Source organism: Macrotis lagotis, chromosome 8 (assembly GCF_037893015.1).
Source record: "Macrotis lagotis isolate mMagLag1 chromosome 8, bilby.v1.9.chrom.fasta, whole genome shotgun sequence".
Lineage (NCBI taxonomy): Eukaryota > Metazoa > Chordata > Mammalia > Peramelemorphia > Peramelidae > Macrotis > Macrotis lagotis.
The window spans coordinates 69,715,896-69,737,418 of NC_133665.1; the positions used below are offsets into that span (position 1 = coordinate 69,715,896).

The 21,523-nt window shown below is 35.1% G+C and overlaps 1 protein-coding gene across 1 annotated transcript in view; it reads left to right on the top strand.

The window, feature by feature from the left end:
- The first annotated feature begins 819 nt into the window (after positions 1-819).
- Positions 820-21,523, top strand: part of IL33 (interleukin 33) — an 89,516-nt gene continuing 68,812 nt past the window's right edge. Inside the window, exon 1 of the mRNA XM_074197487.1 lies at positions 820-895. The gene's annotated coding sequence lies outside the window, so the exon portion shown is untranslated. The remainder of the gene's footprint in view (positions 896-21,523) is intronic.

Consider the following 21,523-nt stretch of genomic DNA (forward strand, 5'->3'; position numbering starts at 1 on the left):
TTCATCATTCACACAGAACATTTTTTGTTCACTGCTTTATATTTTCAAATGTCAAACTTTCATGAAATTTTTCAGGCAATCTACTAGAGTCTAGAATATTCCCTTCCACATAACAGTAATCATAACTTCATTATATTCCACTAGAATATTGTAAGATCTCAGTGATGAACATAAATTGGACAAAATGCACAAAGATATTTTTAATAATCTTCATTTTATTTTTCCAATTACATGCAAAGGTAGTTTTCAACGTTCATCCATTTAAAAGTGTATAGTTCCACATTTTTCTACCATCCTCCCCCCACCCCATGGCAGCAAACAATCTGGTAAAAGTTGTAGATGTACAATCATTTTTAAAAATTATATTTCCTTTTGGGAAATTATTCCTTTTGGGAAGAGGAATTAAAACTAAGGCGGGGGGAATCATGAATAAGAAAGAAAAAAATAATAGAAGTTTTAAAAACTGAGCATACTATGCTTTGCTTTGCATTCATACTCCATATTTTTTTTTCCTCTGGTTGTAGATGGCATTTTCCATAACAGGTCACTCAGGATTGTCTTTGATCACTGAATTGCTGAGAGGAACTAAGTCTATCCTTGTTAATCATCACACAATGCTGCTATTAATGTGTATAATATTCTCCTGGTTCTTCTCACCTGAGTTGAACCTGATAGCTAGATACCATGAAGGCCATTTGTCCTTAGCATTCCTCTGAACAGAAATATATTAACAATTTGAAGTGGGCCAGAAATCCTGGGAGGTCTTTCCCTTTCCTCACTAAAGAGTTTGAGGAGTAGGTAGGACAGTTTGTCTCCAACTCCAGATGGTCACAAAGTCATTGACTTCCCAGAAGTTTTGAGGGTCAATTCTTCGGACAAGGAGCTTCCAAGAAAAGTAAGTGATTTAACTGTTCTTTGAGTATTTCTTGTCTGGAAAGGAACTAAATAGCAATACTGCTCTCTTTTAACCTCTTTTAACTTTTTCACCAGTTCAAATCTAACATAGATACCACAAGTCCATATTACAGTTACCTGTAAAGGTAATATTGCTGACACTGGCACAGGCTAATAGTAAACACAGATGTTTGCTTCAACATAATTTACTCCCCCCCTTCTGGAGGATACACTGAGAAGCAGCTGGAAGACATACAAGATTATAGAATAATAATAAGAATAATGATGATGACGACGACGATGACGACAACAACAACAACAACAATAATAATAATATCACAGTGGATAGAATTGGAATCAGGAGACCTGCTTAGATCCTGCCTTGGGCATTTACTAAGCTTTGTGTCTCTGGGTATAATCTCTCACAGCCTCAGTTTCCTCATGTGTAAAATGGGGATAAGAATAGCAGCCATCTTAGAGATTTGTTTTGAAAATCAAATAAGAACTTATGTAATATGATTTAAAAACCGCAAAGCATAGTAAAGAATTGGAAATTGAGGGGATATTCATCAAGTAGGGAGTAGCTAAATAAGTTGTGGTATATGAATGCAATGGAATACTTCTCTTTGATAGAAAATGATAAGTCTTCCATGTACAGATGCTGAGTGAAGTAAGCAGAACCAAGAGAACATTGTAAACAGTAAAAACAACACTTTGCAATGATTAACTATGACAGACTTAGCTCTTCTCAGCAAAACAGAGATAAAAAAAATTCTAAAAGGTAACATGGAAATGGAAATTCTAAAAGGAATGAGGAAAATGCCATCCATATCCAGAGGGGGAAAACTACGGAGTGACTGTAGATCAAATATTCTATTTTTACTGTTTTATTTGTTTTTTGTTTTTTCTTTCTCATGGTTTTCCCCTTTTGTTCTGATTCTTCTTTCACAACATGATTAATTTAGAAATGCATTTAACATGATTGTGCATGCATGGCTTATATCAGATTGCTTTCTATCTTGGGGAAGGGAAAAGGAATGAAAACAGGGAGAAAAATTGGAACTCCAAATTTTAGAACATTGAAAACTATCTTAACATGTATTTGGAAGAAATAGTAAGATAAAAAATAAAATAAAATAAAATGAATGTTAAAAAAACCTTGAATCTATATAAAAATGCTGGCTATGGTGATGATGATGCTGTTGATGCTGCTACTGATGCTGCTATTGGTGCTAATGATGATGATGTCAGAGAAAACAAAAAGAATGATTAGAGATGGAGGAGTATGGAAGAAGAAACAATGGAATTTAGATAGTTGGAAAGAGTTTCTTTCAGCTGGTAAATCTCTCCTAGTCAGTAGCCAGCATTATTTGACATTTGTGATTTGACTTGGCTGCCTGTCTCTACTTGCATGAAACAAGTAATTATTGAGTCATTTTTGTGAACTCTAGAGTTGGAATTCTTTCAGACCACTTACATCTGGAGACTGTTTAAGGGAAGTGTTAGGGTTATTCAGTTTTTACATCTATGATTCTTCACTTACATCTTTTTTTCTACTCAGAAGTTCTCCCTGATGGCAACTTTATAAAGTTTTGTTTCATTTAAATCCAGTTCATGAGCAAATCAAGACATCACCCACATGATGTCATTGGTTTTCTTCTAGAATGAAAAATAAATTGTGATTTATTATTATTTATACTTTTGCTTTATTGGACCCCTATTCAATATTATCAATTTGATATGATTCCATGGGATGATGATTATAAGTACTGCATATTAGACCCCAGAACTGTGAACAGGAGATTATAAGTTCAATTGCTTAATCAAAGGAAGTTATGGTAACCAAGTCTTATATGACAAAGATGACTCAATTAAGTGGAAAGCTCCCCAGCTGTTTTTGGCACCCCTCTCTCCCTTGCCATTCCTCTATTGCCTAACATGAGGAAATGACTACATGCATTTGACTAATGAGTCACCCTGGTTGTTGGACTGCAGCCTACCCTTCTACCTGCCTGGTGGCCATATTGATATTTTAACATTCCATATCAGCCTAACCCCAGAAACTCACTCATTAAGCTCTGATGAAAAGTCAAGATAGGTCTGTTAAAGTCTGCTCATCAACCTGTTTGTCAGTCAATGGGATTTTATATTTTGAGCAGACCTTCCTAAGGGGTCAAGGTCAAGGTCTATCAACCAATGAGATTCTATATTTTTGGACTGCTTCACCTGTATTTTCCAGATATCAAGTACTATAAAACTAAGGCCCTGGAGGAACTGGGTATCTCAGACTTCTTTAGAAGGAATGCTGAGCCCTTTAATTAAGTGCCATTGGCTCAGAGCTCTGCCTCTGTGGGATTTTTTCCTTGTAGATTAGACAATTTTGAAAATTCTTATAGGACAACGATAAGAACTAATTCAGGCACTTGTTACTTCTCATCTGTATTGTAATAGCCTCCTAATGGGTCTCCTTGACTCTAGTAATTTCCTCTCTTCAATTAATCCTCCATAGAATTGCTAATATTTTTCTTAGGGGTGTGTGTGTGTGTGTGTGTTTGTGTGTGTCTGCATTTGCATGCATGAGTGTGGGGACATTTACACCTATGTAAGATGTGTTTGTTCACATAAGTTTTGTTGTATTTTTTTAAATGAGAAGCATTAATAGAATACCTATGGAATCTTGCTCACCCTTCAGTAGGGAAAACTGCAGTTCCTGCCTTGAAGAATGCAGAAGGGCCACAAGGTTGGTCACTCCTGCAGTCTCTAAGAGAGATAGTGGACTAGAAGTATATCAACCTGTTGACTTAAATATTACTGGTTTATAGACACAGTTTTGATACAAAACAAAAGTTGTTTCCCTGGTCCCTAGGCCTTAGTTTACACTTAATATTTTGACTTCTTCCCACCAGATACTGGTTATGTAACCATCTCAAATAATGAATATTGAGTAAATCCATTTATCTAAGAAAAATAGCAAGCAAGTGATGCTATAGACTGAAATATATCAGAAAACATAATAATGATAATGATGATGATTAAAATATTATTACTAATTATGATAATATAATAGAGAGACTCGGAATCAGGAAAACCTGAGTTCATGAATGAGCTCACTAGATGGGAGCAAAAAAGAGATCTCAGCTCAATGAAGAGAAACTTGGAAAATTCCAAAGGAAAATTCCCCAAAGTCTGTAGAAAAGAAAGTAGGAAATTAGGGATATATTGAAGAAATTTCCAAAGTCCTTTTCTTACTTTATTTCTAGAGCTGATCTCAAATAGATCTGGCTATATAAGACTCTCCAGAAGATGAAAGATTTTTTCCTTCCAAAGTTCTCCCAACACTAGCATTTTTTCTACTAAGTGGAAGTCATGTCTTCTCCATATACATATAAAATGGGCATACAAAATGCCCTGGGTTTAGCTGGAAACCTGGGTTACATTCCTAAAGCAATTTTTTTAGATTTTTCAAGGCAATGGGGTTAAGTGGCTTGCCCAAGGCCACACAGCTTGGTAATTATTAAGTGTCTGAGGTTGGATTTGAACCCAGGTACTCCTGACTCCAAGGCCGGTGCTCTAATCACTGTGCCACCTAGCCGTCCCTTGTATAACTTTTTATGTATAATAGGTATCATATTTCTTGCCTCCTCATTGGGTGGAGAAAGGGCAAGGAAGAAAAAGAATTTGAAAATGAAAATAATAATAAAATTTAAAAATAATTGTATAAAAATATAATTTGATTTCAATTTATGCACCCTGTGTTCCAACCAATCTGATTTATTTACCATTCATCATCCATTCCATGTCCTGTCTCTTTGTATATATTGTCTCCGACTCCTGAAGTGCTTTTCTTTCTCATGAACATCTCCTTACTTCCCTGGTTTCCTTCAAGATTCAGCTCAAATTATACTTTCTTCGGGAAATCTTTTCTAGTTCTTACTTTCCCCACACAGCTAGTGCTTTCCCTCAGATTATATTGCATTGATAAAAAATCTGTATCTGTATATACTTTTTATACATATTTTCATTCATAATGTGAGCTCTTTGAACAGTCTCAAGGAACTGCCTTGAACTGAGTTTCAGAAATTGTTTTTTTTTGTTTTTCTTTCTATCTCAATATTTTGCACTGAACCTGGTACAAAATAAACTCTTAATGAAAGCTTGTCAACTGACTGACTAATGGATAAATCCAAGCATTACTCTCTGTATAAGCCTTTTTTATTTTTGCAAGGCAATGGGGTTAAGTGACTTGTCCAAGGCCACACAGCTAGGTAATTATTAAGTGTCTGAGGTCTGATTTGAACTCATTATAACACTGAGTATGAAATTAATGGGCCATAATTCACATACTGGTAGATCTTGTTCCTGAATAATGCTAGCCAATCAGATTACAGATTTTTTTTTCCTCCATGGAGGAATCATTTACTTTATTGTAAAGGACATCTCAGACAGCAGTCTTTGTTACTTTTATGTGTGAAATGTTTTGGTTTTGGCAGACTGTGTTATTTTGAGTTTAAGAAAATAAATTAATGAAAAAAAATTGTTCTGTTCATTAGCCTACATTGGTGTTCTCCTCAACCCCTAAATTACTTTGTTCATATTTTTCATTTACTGAAAAAGTGCTGTTTTTTCCTGTAGAATGAAAACTTTTTGAATACAGGTATTGTTTTGTTTTTGTCTTTATATCTCCAATATTTAAAACATTGCCTGTCATATAGCAGGGACTTACTACATGCTTATGGAGTTGAATTCAGTTTTAGTTAATACCTACTTGTATAAGTTATTGTGCTTCTCTTGGAACTGGCCCACTGGGGAATGGGTCTAGAACAATGTCTTATCTTGGGTAAGCAATTGGACACAATGGAACAAACATCAATTTGGACCAATCCATTGATCCACTTGTTATTATGCTTATTGTTATTTATAATTATATCAAGTTAAATCAATAAGAATTTATTAGGTTAAGCACTGAGGATATAAAGGCCAAGCTCTGCCCCATCCTTAAACTAAGCCCCTCTTTTAAAAGGTTCATAATCTATTGGGGGGGGCAAGGAAGGACTGTATATATATATATATATATATATATACACATACAGCCATGGACAAACATGTATAGTAGATAAACTGGTGAAAATTTCAGAGGGAAGGTGTATCTAGGAGGACCAGGAAAAGCTTCAAACAGAAATTTTAAACAAACAGGAATTTTAAATGGTGCTTAAAGAAACTCAAAGAACCTAGAAGGTCAAGGTAAGGAGGGAGAGAATTCCAAGCAAGGGGATCAGTCAGTGAAAATGCCTGAAACCAGGTTAATGAATGCACTGTGTGAAAAAACAAATAGAACAGAATCACTGGTGCAGAACTTGCAAGGAAGGAGAGTAAGGAGACAGGAAGTGTAAGAAGAGGCTTTAAAAGTCATATCTTCCTTTTGCTTTTCTAACACTGACTTTTATCATCTTTGCTGTTTTACTGGGTTTGAGCAAAACCTCAGAGTTGTTTCAATGGATATTTCTCTTATCATTACTATTTTGAATAAATCTTTCACCACTTAGTATGAATTAGGAGCATAATTGCATAGAGGTGATATGAATGGTTTCTGGGATCTGAGAGGGATCTTGTAGTATGAAACAGAGAAAATTTGTGCATTTAAGAGCCACAGAGTACCTCAAAAAAGAGTTCCCAATAGTTTTTTGGAGGAAGAGGAGGAAAGGTCAGGGGAGAAGATGCTCATATGCTACTTATACATTATTTCATTTAATCCTTTTAATGATAATGTGAGATAGAAGCAATGATTATCCCACTGTAGAGATGAGGACAAGGAAGCTTCTATAGATCAAATGATTTTACCAAGGTCACAAAGGAGGAATTCAGTCACAGGTCTTCCTAACTTCAAATCCAGTGCTTTTCCCTTGCCCCTTCTACATGACCCTTCCTTTCAATGAGCAGTTTATAATTCTTCAGTATACACACACACACACACACACACACACACACACACACATACACACACACACACGCTGTTTGCATGTATGTTTTGTTAAACACTTGCCAGACAGCAATGTCCTGAATGGAATTCAATTATACAATGTGGCATAATATTATATAGTTCTTTACTCATAATACCACAATAATTAAGCCACATGACTATGGCATAGAAGTACACAGATTTTTACTTAGAATCATAGGAAAACATGAGTAAACCCAGTTACATTAAATACTAAGTACAGGCTGGGCTATCTCCTCAGAGTTCAAATCATTTTTGGAGAATATTGACCAAGAATTAATGGTTTCCTTAGGACTGAGAGTTCAAGGACTTCAATCAATGATTAGAATTCCCTTCAAAAACATATCTGCAGCAGAAAACAGAAAAAAATTATTTAAATAAGGATCAATTTTTTTTAGCCTTTGCACATTTGATTTTTAGACATCAGAACCTGAAAGGTTATTTGGGAAAAAGCAAAAAGCAGAGAAATCCAGTGGTTCTCAAAGTGTGATTTAGAAACTTTTGGGAGCCCGAGAACATTTCAGTGCTGATCTCATTATTGCATGGTTATAAAACCTGGACAGTCTATCAATGCCATGCCAGGAAACTTAATTGCTTCCATTTGGATTGTCATAGAAGATTCTAAAGAACACCTGGCAGTATGGGGTACTGGACCCTGAAGTGTTTTCTCAAACTAAACTGTCAAGCATTCAAACTCTTCTGCAGGGAGAACAACTCTGCTGGGTTGATCACATTGTTAAAATACCAAATGTATACTTGCCTAAAAGACTGAAAGACAAGTACTCAGATGGTAGTCAGAAGAAACAATATAAGGATATTCTCAAGGTCTCTCTGAAGAACTTTAAGATTGATTATGTGATAAGGGAGACATTGGCATAGGACCACCCAGCATGACATGCCCTCATAAGAGAATACGTGAACAAAGCAGAATTGAGATAGCTTAAAAGAAATGTGAGATGCACAAATTTAGAGAATTCACCTCAAATGTTCACGTGATCTATTGTGCCCAACCCATTTGTGCCAGTGGTAGAGCATTCCAAGTTTGCATTGGTCTAATCAGCCATAGTTGAACATATTGTACCTTGACTCTAATGACGTTATATCATTTTAATCCTCTTTGAGAATGAACAACTATCACCACTATGATAAAATGGACATAATAATACCTTTCTCACATGGGAGGTTCAAATTAGGTAATGCAATGTAAAGCATGTAAACTTTAATACATTATTTCAAAGCTAGTTATCAGTATTAGTATTATAGATGGAATTTACTATCTACTTGTAGAGGCAGAGTAGTATAATGGAAAGAGAAATAGGTTTAAGACACAATCTGGGAGCCAAGATGGTGGCAGAAGTACATTCTCTCCTAAGTGCTCTCTCTAAAATATTTCAAAATCCTTAAAATTATGACTATAACTAAATTTTCAAGAGACAAAACCCAAAGAAAGATCCAATGAAGCAATTCTCCAATCCAAGGTAACCTGGGAAATAGTGAGAAGGCTTTGTTCCATGGGGTTTGAAGAGCAGCAGCACACCAGAGTGAAGGAACTTCATCCTCCCAGAAACAGCACCAGGGCACCTGGGACTCCCAGCTCCTGGCAGCAGAAGCAGTTTTCTGACCTGCACCCCAGGGAGCACCAAGTACAGTTTGGAAGATCAACAGAGAGACCTTTGCCAGAGTGAGCATGAAGGCCAGCGTGGCCCTCCGTGGTCCTCAGTGCAGTACAGATCCCAGGAAATGGAAGCAGGCCCACAGAGCCTCCCAGCAGGAACTGCCCAGAAGCTGCTCCCTGAGTGCTCACCCCATGGAAAGTAAAGGAGTGGAGGGAGACTGCTGAGGTCTGTCCTCTGTCCCTGAGATAGGACTCTAGGGTTTTGATCACATTCAGGCTCTGGTCACTGTCTAGGCTCCTTGTAGAGCAGGGAACCCCCCCCCCCCAACCCTGGGGCAGAGGGGTGCACTAGTGGTCATTCAACAGATCAGGAGTACAGTTCAGAGTTTCACATACTGGGGTCCTTTCAGGAGTTTCCCAATAACACTTAAAAGCTCAGAAAGCACCCCAAAACCAGGCACAGGCTGGGGAAATGAGTAAACAGAAAAGGAACCTGACCATAGACAATTACTTTGGTCCCATGGAGGATCAAAATACTGAATCTGAAGATGTGAAAGTTCAAGCTTCTTCATCTAAAGACTCCAAGAGATATAGAAATGGAACTCAGGCTATGACAGAGCTCAATCAAGTAAGGGAGATAGAAGAAAAAATGGGAAAAGAAATGAGAGAGATGCAGGAAAAACATGAAAATGAAGTCAGTAGTTTAGTCAGTATATCCAAAAAGATGTTGAAGAAAATAACATGTTAAAAACTAGCTTAGGTCAAACAGTTCAAAAAGTTATTGAAGAGAAGAATGAAATTGGTCAGATGGAAAAGGAGATAAGAAAACTCTCTGAGGAAAACAAATCCTTCAGATGCAGAATAGAGCTAAAGGAAGCTGATGACTTTGCGAGAAATCAAGACACAATAGCTCAACACCAAAAGAACGGAAAAACTAGAAGAAAATGTGAAATATCTCACTGAAAAAAACAACTGATCTGGAAAACAGATCTAGAAAAGATAATTTAAAAATTATTGGGCTACCTAAAATTCATGATCAGGAAAAAAGCCTTGACCTCATTTTAAAAGTATTTCTACAGGAAAATTGCCCTGATATCCTAGAAGCAGAGGGTAAAATAGAAATTGAAAGAATCCACCAATCTCCCCTGGAAAGAGATCCAAGAAAAAGACAACCCCCAGGAATATTATATCCAAGTTTCAGAACTCCCAAGTCAAAAAGAAAATATTACAAGCAGCCAGAAGGACATAATTCAAATATCATGGAGCTACAATGAGGATTACCCAGAACTTAGCAGCAACTACATTAAGGTCTCATAGGGCTTGGAATATAATATTCTGGAAGGCAAAAGAGCTTGGAATGCAACCGAGAATCAACTACCCAGCATAACTGAACATCCTCTTCCAGGGGAAAATATGAACTTTCAATGAAACGGGAATTTCAAATGTTCCTGTTGAAATGACCAGAGCTGAACAGAAAGTTTGACCTTCAAGTACAGGTCTCAGGTGAAGCATAGAGAGGGAGGATGAGAAGGGTAAATTATGAGGGACTAAATGATGAGCTGCATGTATTCCTGCATGGAAAGATGATACTGATAATATTCATATAAACCTTCTCATTTAATAGAGTAGATAGAAGAAGCCTTTATAGATGAGGCACAGGAGAGCTGAATTTGAAGATAAAATATATGGTAAAAATGGAGTCAATGGGTAAAAGGGGAAATGTACTGGGAGTAAGAGGAAGGAGAGGTAGACTAGGCTAACATTTCATATAAGAGATATTTCATGTAGCTTTTGCAATGGTATGGAAGGGGGGAAGGCAAAGAGGAATGAGGGAACCTTCATTCTCATCGGAAATGGCTCAGAGAGGAAACAGCATACACAACCAATAGAGTATAGACATCTAGAGGAAAAAGGAGAGAAGAGGGACAAGGGAAAGGGGGATGTGGGTGATAGAGGAGAGGGTAGATCATAGGAGAGGACAGTCAGATATAACACATTTTCTATTTTACTTTTTGCAAGGTGGTGTGATTGGGTGACCTATCCAGGACCACGGGGCTGGGTGGTTGCTGGATCTCTGGGGTGGCATGTGAGCTTGTGGCCTCTTGGCCCCAGGGCTGGTGGTCTGTCCTCTGCACCACTCAGCTGCCCCACAGCACATTTTTGAAGAGGGGCAAAAATGAAAGGAGAAAGAAAATATAATAGATGGTAGTGGGGAGGAATGGATGGAGGCAATTACAATCAACAACAGCAATTGTGGAAAAATTGTGGAAGTAACTTCTCTGATAGACTTATGATAAAGAATGTGATCTATCTGAGACAGAGCTGATGGTATCAGAACACAGAGTGAAACACATTTTTTTCTTTTACTTTATTTCTCATGAGATTTTATGTTTTTGTGGGGGCGTATTATATTCACTCTTTTTTCTTTTTAGGTTTTTGCAAGGCAAATGGGGTTAAGTGGCTTGCCCAAGGCCACACAGCTAGGTAATTATTAAGTGTCTGAGACCAGATTTGAACCCAGGTACTCCTGAGTCCAGGGCTGGTGCTTTATCCACTGTGCCACCTAGCCCCCCATATTTACTCTTAAACAAGAATATTTTAGTAATGTGTAAATAAATTAAAGAAAATTTAAAAAAAGACAAGATCTGAATTTGAATCTTTTCTCTGATATGTGTTCTTTAGCACATCATTGGGCCTTGGTTTTCAACCATTTTCTATGGCCTGGAACCTAAGTATTGTAGTTACCGTGTCTTGAAGATACAAAATGTAATGAAAAAACAAGTTTAGAAGGATATCCCCTTATGGGGTGGAGCTTTCTCCTTGATAAACTTGTTCTCTTGTGGTTAAATTCATAGATTTATCTGATTTACTGGTAAGAAAAGACTTTTAACATAGTAAATGAAAATAGGAGAGGTTTATCAGAGAGGTATAGCCTCTCAATTATATCTTTATTGGCTTTTGTCAGGTACAGCTTCACCTTTTCTATTCCATTCTGATCCTGGGAAAAGGGAACAATCATCAGTGATGTAGTAGTCAGTCAGACCTGGAATTGATTTATTATTTCAGGAAATGATCTCAGAGTTGGCTGGTATCTCAGAGGTCATTTGAAACAACTCATATTTGAACAAGAAATCTACCACCACACCCATACCTTTGCTAATAAGGTAGGGCTAGTTCGTTGTTTTGGTAACCCATTCCACTTGGGGATAGCTATGATTCTTATCAAGTTTTCTCCTGACATGAACTCAAAATTTGTCTCTTTGTAACTTCTTCTCATTTCTACTAATTCTACTAATAGGGAATATGAAGGGGATGTCCACAATTTGGATTTGTTCCTATGCAGCATAAATCCTAACAAATTCAGGTTCAAAGTCAGCATCACTGTTGGCTTCTGTTGGACTGGAATCCCAAGTGACCAAACAGAAAAAAATCTAAACTCCTTTCCACATAAAACCCTTCAAATACTTGAAAATATTTCTTAAATTCGTCCTCATACACTCTCCACTCTGCACAGTCTTTTCTTCCAAAACAAAGCATATCCAGTGACTTCAATGTTTTCATATAGTATTAATTTGAGACTCTTAAATGTCCATGTTCTCCTCTGAATACTCTCTAATTTATCATTATCCTTCCTATCATGTAGGGCCAAGAACTGAATAAAATAATACAGTTGTGGTTAGATCAGGGCAGATCACAATGTGATTATTGTTTCTCATTCTAGATATGATACACCTCTGTACAGGCTAAAACTCCATTTGCTTTCTTGGTGATCATTACATTCTGTTGATGTTCCTTAAATTTATAGTTCACCAGAACCACCAGAATTTTTCAGATGAACTGCTTAGGCACACTTTCTCCAGATTATACTTGGGAAACTGTTTTTTTTTTTAATTCACATTTTAATAGATTCTGTCCTGTCTTCCAATATTTATATACCCTTTTGGATCCTGACACTGTTGTCCAATATTTTGATTATTTTTCTCTGTCTCTGTCTCTGTCTCTGTCTCTGTCTCTGTCTCTGTCTCTCTCTCTCTCTCCTGCAAATTTGATAAGCATTCTATATAGTCAGAGTTGCAAATTGCTGACAAAAAATATTGTGTAGCATAGAGGCAAGCATAGATCCCTTGGTGGCTTCACTAGAGATTTCCACTCCAAATGACATAGAATTATTAAAATTATAAATATTTGGAAATGGTTATTCATCTACTTCCAAGTCCACTTAATTGTATTCCCTCTAGATAGATGAAGTCAAATTCAAGTAGAAACTTGTTCCTGGGGACATATATTAGCATAGAATAATTCCAAATGAATAGTATTTATTATATTATATTTATATTTTCTTATACATTTATATTTTCATATAGTATAACAAATATATAATTATAATCATATATCATAATTAATACATAAAATACATTTATTTATTTTGTTAACTATATTACAATTGCATTTTAATCCAATTTAGTCACACTTGGAAATTTGGTGGGCTGTTTACCAGGGGCTGAGAATTTGACACCTCTGATTCTGGTCCACAGCAATCTGATTTTTATTCAAGAACAGCATAAGAGATTTTAATGAAATGCTTCACTAGAATCTAGGTTGATTAAATCCATTCTCCTGATTTCCCAATCTAGTAAATCCATCCAAAAATGAGGTTAGTCTAACACAGGAGTTCTTATCCTTGAGGGCAACTAGGTGGCACAGTGGACAGAGCACTGATCTTGGACTTTCCAAAACACATGATGGCCCAGTGCAGAATGTTCACAAAGTTCCAATCCTTTAGTCTCCCAGAAGCAGATCCCCAGTGTTTTTCGGATGAATAGTACCATCTTCAGTGTTTTAGATATACATCATACCTTCCTCCACCCCTTAATACACACAACCTTTAGGAGTTGCTCTCTGGATTATGATCAGACCTCTCAATGAACCATTTTATATACACACACACACATAAACACAAACACACATCCACACATATACACACATGCATATATAAGTGTGTGAATTGCTAAATGGGAATGTATGATAACATTTCAGATTCTCAGAGTAGGAAGGGATCTCAGTGACCATTTCGCCTAACCCATCAGTTATCTCTATAGCTTCCCTAAAATCTCAGAATGAGATGTTAAGAGAGTTGGGGTGGGATATGATGAGAAAATGAATCAGAAGAGGAAAGAAAAATACTGTATAGCAAGTTTAGCATCTAAAAGGTCAGAAAATTTATATATTATCCTGAAAACCTACAACAGTCATTTCTCCTTAATTCAACATTATTAAACAATTCCTTTAACATGAAAAATATTCCAACCCTCCCACTTGAAATCCTATCAATTCTTATGCACATCACAAAATGAAACTAAATCTTAACAATTTTTGTTAGATAATAGAAAAGGGTTAGTTATATGGCAACATTGTATATCACCTTTCCAAACACCCTACAAGTATTGATTTTTTGAAATTCAATATTATTTTATTTTCCATTCCAAATTTTCTCTCTCACTCTTCTTCCCCAAAACTCAGAGAAAAGAAAAGAAAAACAAAACCTATTACAAATATGTATAGTCATACAAAAAAAATTCTGCATTAGCAATTTGCAAAAAAAAAAAAGATAAAGAAGTATCCTTTAGATAATGATCATTGTTGGAAGGGTTGTGGGAAATCTGGGACACTATTACACTGTTGGTGGAGCTGTGAACTCATCCAACATTTCTGGAGAGAAATTTGGAACTATATCCAAAGGGCAACAAAAATAAACATACCCTTTGACCCACCAATACCACGACTGGGTCTATACCCTGAAGAGATGAGGAAAAAGGGTAAAAACATCACTTGTACAAAAATATTTATAGTAGCCCTGTTTGTGGTGGCAAAGAATTGGAAATCATTAGGGAATGGCTTAGCAAACTGTGGTATATGTGTGTCACGGAATACTATTGTTCTATTAGAAACCAGGAGGGACGGGATTTCAGGGCAGCCTGGAGGGATTTGCATGAAGTGATGCTGAGTGAGATGAGCAGAACCAGAAAAACACTGTACACCCTAACAGCAACATGGGAGTGATGTTCAACATTGAAGGACTCGCTCATTCCATCAGTGCAACATTCAGGGACAATTTTGGGCTATCTGCAAAGGAGAATACCATCTGTATCCAGATAAAGAGCGTGGAGTTTGAACAAAGTTCAAGGACTATTCCCTTTAATTTAGAAAAAAACCCAGATATCTTATTGTCAGATCTTGTTATTTCTTAGACTTTTTGTCTCTTCCTTAAGGATATGATTTCTCTCATCACACTCAATTTGGATCAATGTACACCATGGAAACAAAGTAAAGACTGACAGATTGCTTTCAGTGTGGGGTGGGGTGAGGGAAGTAAGATGGGGAGAAAATTGTAAAACTCAAATAATATCTTTAATAAAAATAAATGGAAAAAAAGAAGTATCCTTTAATCAGCACTCTGAGTCTATCAGTTCTTTGTCTGGAGGGATAGCATATTTCAGCATGAGTTCTTGGAATTATGATTGATCATTATAATAATCAGAATAACTCAGTCTTTCAAAACTGATTATCTTGAGATTATTGCTGATACTGAATAATTTGTTAACCTGGTTCTGCTCACTCTGCATTACTTCACATTTTTATAAAATCATCCTCTTCATTATTTCTTATATCACAATAGTATTCCATTATATTTATATACCATAACTTATTCAAATGGACTCCCCTGAATTTCTAGTTCTTTGCCACCACAAAAAAAGAACTGCTCTAAAAATATTTGTACATATAGGTCCTTTTCTTTTTACTTTGATTTCTTTGGGCTATAGTACTATCGCTAGGTCAAAGTTTTTGCATACTTTATTTACTTGGGAGCATAGGTCCAAATTGCTTTCCAAAATTGTTGAACTAGTTCATAGCTCCATTAATAATATATTAGTGTAGGGCGGCTAGTTGGCACAGTGGATGAAGAACAAGCCCTGGAGTCAGGAGTACTTAAGTTCAAATCCTGGTCTCAGACACGTAATAATTACCTAGCTGTGTGGCCTTGGGCAAACCACTTAACCCCATTTCCCTTCCAAAAACCTAAAAATAAACAAACAAACAAAAATAAATAAATAAAAATGAAAAAATAAATTGTAAACCAAATGTTATTATGGGGTGACTAGGTGGCACAGTGGATAAAGCACCGGAACTGGAGTGAGGAGTAGCTGGGTTCAAATCTGGTCTCAGATACTTAATAATTACCCAGCTGTGTGGCCTTGGGCAAGACACTTAACCCCATTTGCCTTGCAAAAAAAAAAACCCTAAAAAAAATAATACATTAGTGTACCTATTTCCCCACATTCCTGCCCACATTTCTTTATTGTATCAATGTAATGAGTGTGAAGTGGTACCTCAATTATTTTAATTTGTACTTATCTATTAAGTAGTGATTTAGAACAGTTTTTCATCTGACTACTGATAGCTTTTATTCCTTCCTCTGAAAACAGCCCATTCATGTCATTTCATCACACTGATCAGGAAGGAGTTTTTATTCTTATAAATTTCACTCAGTTCCCTATATAATTTTTACAAGACTTTTATTAGAGAAACTTCCGACAGAGATTTTCTGTTCCCCCTCCCCGCCCCCCACACACATCTAGGGTTCTCCCAGTTTTTTTTCTAACTTTATCTATATTGATTTTATTTGTACAATTGTTTTTTAAATTTTATGTAATCAAGATTATCCATTTTACCCTCTATGAACTCTTCTGTCCATAAACTCTTCCCCTGTTTATAGATCTGACAAGTATATTTTTGCCAAGCTCCAATAATTTTCTTTTGATATATCATCTTTTATATAAGGCTTATCTTGTTGCGTGGCATAAGATATTAATCTCTGCCTAATCTCTGTCATGCTACTCTTTAATTTTCTTGACAGTATTTTGTCAATAATGAGATCTTGCCCTAAAAGCTTTGGGATCTTTGTATTAAGTACTAGGTTACTGGGTTCTTTTGCTTCTCAATTTTGTCTAATCTATTCCATTTATCTTACACCTGACACAAACACTATGATCCAGTGATACTGGTTTTTCCATGAACAAAAATATTCCATCTTTTCATTTAGGTTCTTTTTATGACTGTCCCCCCATGCCTGGAATATGATCTCCCTCCTTTACTTCAACTCTTGTCTTCTCTTCCTTTAGACCCAACTAAAATCTCATCTTCTTCAGGAAGCCTTCTTTAACCTCACTTAAGTCCAGGGCTTTCCCTCTTTAATTATTTCCTACTTATCCTATATGTAATTTGAATATTGTGAATATTAGTTTTCATATTGTTTTTATATTTTTTGACTCTTTTTTAAATCTCAAGTGCTTAGCATACTGTTTGACTTATGATAACTTTTAAGAAATGTTTATTGAAAGAATGAATTAATAATTCTACCCAGAAATAAATTTTGATGATTTTGGTTTTGTACTATATAGTTTGATATCTGATACTGCTAGGATCCTTTTTTTTCTTATTTTATTTTTCAATGATTCTTTTGATATTCTTGACCTTTTTTTTCCCAGATAAATTTTATTACTATTTTTTCTTGCTCTATAAAGTAATCCTTCGGAAGTTTCATTGATATGACCCTGAATAAGTAAATTAATTTAGGTAATATTGTCATTTCATTGTAGTGGCTTGGCCTACCCATGAGCAATTAATATTTATCCAATTATTCAGATCTGTATTTGTGTGGAGTGTTTCCTAATTTTATTAACATAGTACCTCTGTATGTCATGGTACTATATATTTTATACTATCTGTACATATTTTAAATGGAATTTCTTTTTCTATCTCTTCTTGATAGGTTTTGTTGGCAATATACAGAAATGTTATTGATTTGAATAGGCTTATTTTGTATACTATAGCTTTTCTGAAGTTTTTAATTCAGGTAGTTTTTTAAATTGACCCTTTAGGATTTTTTTTTCACCAGGCAATGGAGTTAAGTGGCTTGCCCAAGGCCACACAGCTAGGTAATTATTAAGTGTCTGAGGCTGGATTTGAATTCAGGTACTCCTGACTCCAGGGCTGAAGTTCCATCCACTGCTCTACCTAGCTGCCTCCTTTAGGATTTTCTAAAGAAACATTTATATCATTGCAAAAAGTGATAGTTTGGGGTATTTTTATTGCTTAAGTCTATCCCTTAAATTTTTTTTTTATTGCTTATCAAGTACATGATTTAATAATGAATATATTTCTGAAACAAAATTGAATAGCAATGCTGATAGCGAACATCCTTATTTTACCCGAATCTTATGGGTAAGGCTTCTAACTTATCTTCATTAAAGATGATGCTTACTTTTGGTTTTAGAAATTACTTATCATTTTAAAGAAAGCTTGATCTATTTCTGTGATTTCTAGTGGGTTTCTTTTTGCAAGGCAAATGGGGTTAAAGTGGCTTGCCCAAGGCCACACAACTAGGTAATTATTAAGTATCTGAGGCTGTACTCAGGTACTCCTGACTCCAGGGCTGATGCTCTCTCCACTGTGCTTTTAGTCACCCCAGATTTCTATTTAGTAGAAATGATTATATTTTGCTAAAAGCCTTTTCTGCATTTATTGAAATAATCATATGAATTTTGTTGGTTTTGTTACTAGTAGGGTCAATTATGCTTATAGTTTTCCTAATATTAAACCAGTCCTAAAATTCTAGTATAAATCTAACCTGATCATGGTGTATGATGATTGTTACATGATTCTAAAATCTTCTTGCTAGTATTTTAAATTTTTGCAATAATATTCAATTAGGGCAGTTGGTCTATAGTTTTCTTTCTCTGATTTTACTAAGACCATATTTGTATCATAGAACTTATTTGGTAGAATTTCCTCCTTTCCTATTTTTCCAAATAGTTTATGTAGTACTGGAATTAATTTTTCTTGAAGTGTTTGGTAGAATTCCCTTGAAAATTCATCTGATCCTATGATTTCTTTCCCCTTAGTGAATTCATTTATTATTTGATTAATTTTGATTAATTAATTTTTCTAAGATAAGTTATTTGACTATTCTATTTTCTCTTCTGTTAAACTGAGCAATTTATATTTTTGTAAATATTCACACCTTTCCTATTTTAGATTGTCAGTTTTATTGGAAAAATGGCTCCTGATAATTGCTTTTATTTCCATTTATTAGTTGTTAATTCACCTTTTTCATTTTTGATACTGGTAATTTGGTTACCTTCCTTAAAAAACAAATTATTTGTTTTATTGGTTTTTTAAAAAATATTAACTCGGGGCGGCTAGGTCGCGTATTGGATAAAGCACCTGCCTTGGAGTGAGGAGTAGCTGGGTTCAAATCTGGTCTCAGACACTTAATAATTACCCAGCTGTGTGGCCTTGGGCAAGACACTTAACCCCATTTGCCTTGCAAAAAAAAAAAAAACCCTAAAAAAAATAATACATTAGTGTACCTATTTCCCCACATTCCTGCCCACATTTCTTTATTGTATCAATGTAATGAGTGTGAAGTGGTACCTCAATTATTTTAATTTGTACTTATCTATTAAGTAGTGATTTAGAACAGTTTTTCATCTGACTACTGATAGCTTTTATTCCTTCCTCTGAAAACAGCCCATTCATGTCATTTCATCACACTGATCAGGAAGGAGTTTTTATTCTTATAAATTTCACTCAGTTCCCTATATAATTTTTACAAGACTTTTATTAGAGAAACTTCCGACAGAGATTTTCTGTTCCCCCTCCCCGCCCCCCACACACATCTAGGGTTCTCCCAGTTTTTTTTTCTAACTTTATCTATATTGATTTTATTTGTACAATTGTTTTTTAAATTTTATGTAATCAAGATTATCCATTTTACCCTCTATGAACTCTTCTGTCCATAAACTCTTCCCCTGTTTATAGATCTGACAAGTATATTTTTGCCAAGCTCCAATAATTTTCTTTTGATATATCATCTTTTATATAAGGCTTATCTTGTTGCGTGGCATAAGATATTAATCTCTGCCTAATCTCTGTCATGCTACTCTTTAATTTTCTTGACAGTATTTTGTCAATAATGAGATCTTGCCCTAAAAGCTTTGGGATCTTTGTATTAAGTACTAGGTTACTGGGTTCTTTTGCTTCTCAATTTTGTCTAATCTATTCCATTTATCTTACACCTGACACAAACACTATGATCCAGTGATACTGGTTTTTCCATGAACAAAAATATTCCATCTTTTCATTTAGGTTCTTTTTATGACTGTCCCCCCATGCCTGGAATATGATCTCCCTCCTTTACTTCAACTCTTGTCTTCTCTTCCTTTAGACCCAACTAAAATCTCATCTTCTTCAGGAAGCCTTCTTTAACCTCACTTAAGTCCAGGGCTTTCCCTCTTTAATTATTTCCTACTTATCCTATATGTAATTTGAATATTGTGAATATTAGTTTTCATATTGTTTTTATATTTTTTGACTCTTTTTTAAATCTCAAGTGCTTAGCATACTGTTTGACTTATGATAACTTTTAAGAAATGTTTATTGAAAGAATGAATTAATAATTCTACCCAGAAATAAATTTTGATGATTTTGGTTTTGTACTATATAGTTTGATATCTGATACTGCTAGGATCCTTTTTTTTCTTATTTTATTTTTCAATGATTCTTTTGATATTCTTGACCTTTTTTTTCCCAGATAAATTTTATTACTATTTTTTCTTGCTCTATAAAGTAATCCTTCGGAAGTTTCATTGATATGACCCTGAATAAGTAAATTAATTTAGGTAATATTGTCATTTCATTGTAGTGGCTTGGCCTACCCATGAGCAATTAATATTTATCCAATTATTCAGATCTGTATTTGTGTGGAGTGTTTCCTAATTTTATTAACATAGTACCTCTGTATGTCATGGTACTATATATTTTATACTATCTGTACATATTTTAAATGGAATTTCTTTTTCTATCTCTTCTTGATAGGTTTTGTTGGCAATATACAGAAATGTTATTGATTTGAATAGGCTTATTTTGTATACTATAGCTTTTCTGAAGTTTTTAATTCAGGTAGTTTTTTAAATTGACCCTTTAGGATTTTTTTTTCACCAGGCAATGGAGTTAAGTGGCTTGCCCAAGGCCACACAGCTAGGTAATTATTAAGTGTCTGAGGCTGGATTTGAATTCAGGTACTCCTGACTCCAGGGCTGAAGTTCCATCCACTGCTCTACCTAGCTGCCTCCTTTAGGATTTTCTAAAGAAACATTTATATCATTGCAAAAAGTGATAGTTTGGGGTATTTTTATTGCTTAAGTCTATCCCTTAAATTTTTTTTTTATTGCTTATCAAGTACATGATTTAATAATGAATATATTTCTGAAACAAAATTGAATAGCAATGCTGATAGCGAACATCCTTATTTTACCCGAATCTTATGGGTAAGGCTTCTAACTTATCTTCATTAAAGATGATGCTTACTTTTGGTTTTAGAAATTACTTATCATTTTAAAGAAAGCTTGATCTATTTCTGTGATTTCTAGTGGGTTTCTTTTTGCAAGGCAAATGGGGTTAAAGTGGCTTGCCCAAGGCCACACAACTAGGTAATTATTAAGTATCTGAGGCTGTACTCAGGTACTCCTGACTCCAGGGCTGATGCTCTCTCCACTGTGCTTTTAGTCACCCCAGATTTCTATTTAGTAGAAATGATTATATTTTGCTAAAAGCCTTTTCTGCATTTATTGAAATAATCATATGAATTTTGTTGGTTTTGTTACTAGTAGGGTCAATTATGCTTATAGTTTTCCTAATATTAAACCAGTCCTAAAATTCTAGTATAAATCTAACCTGATCATGGTGTATGATGATTGTTACATGATTCTAAAATCTTCTTGCTAGTATTTTAAATTTTTGCAATAATATTCAATTAGGGCAGTTGGTCTATAGTTTTCTTTCTCTGATTTTACTAAGACCATATTTGTATCATAGAACTTATTTGGTAGAATTTCCTCCTTTCCTATTTTTCCAAATAGTTTATGTAGTACTGGAATTAATTTTTCTTGAAGTGTTTG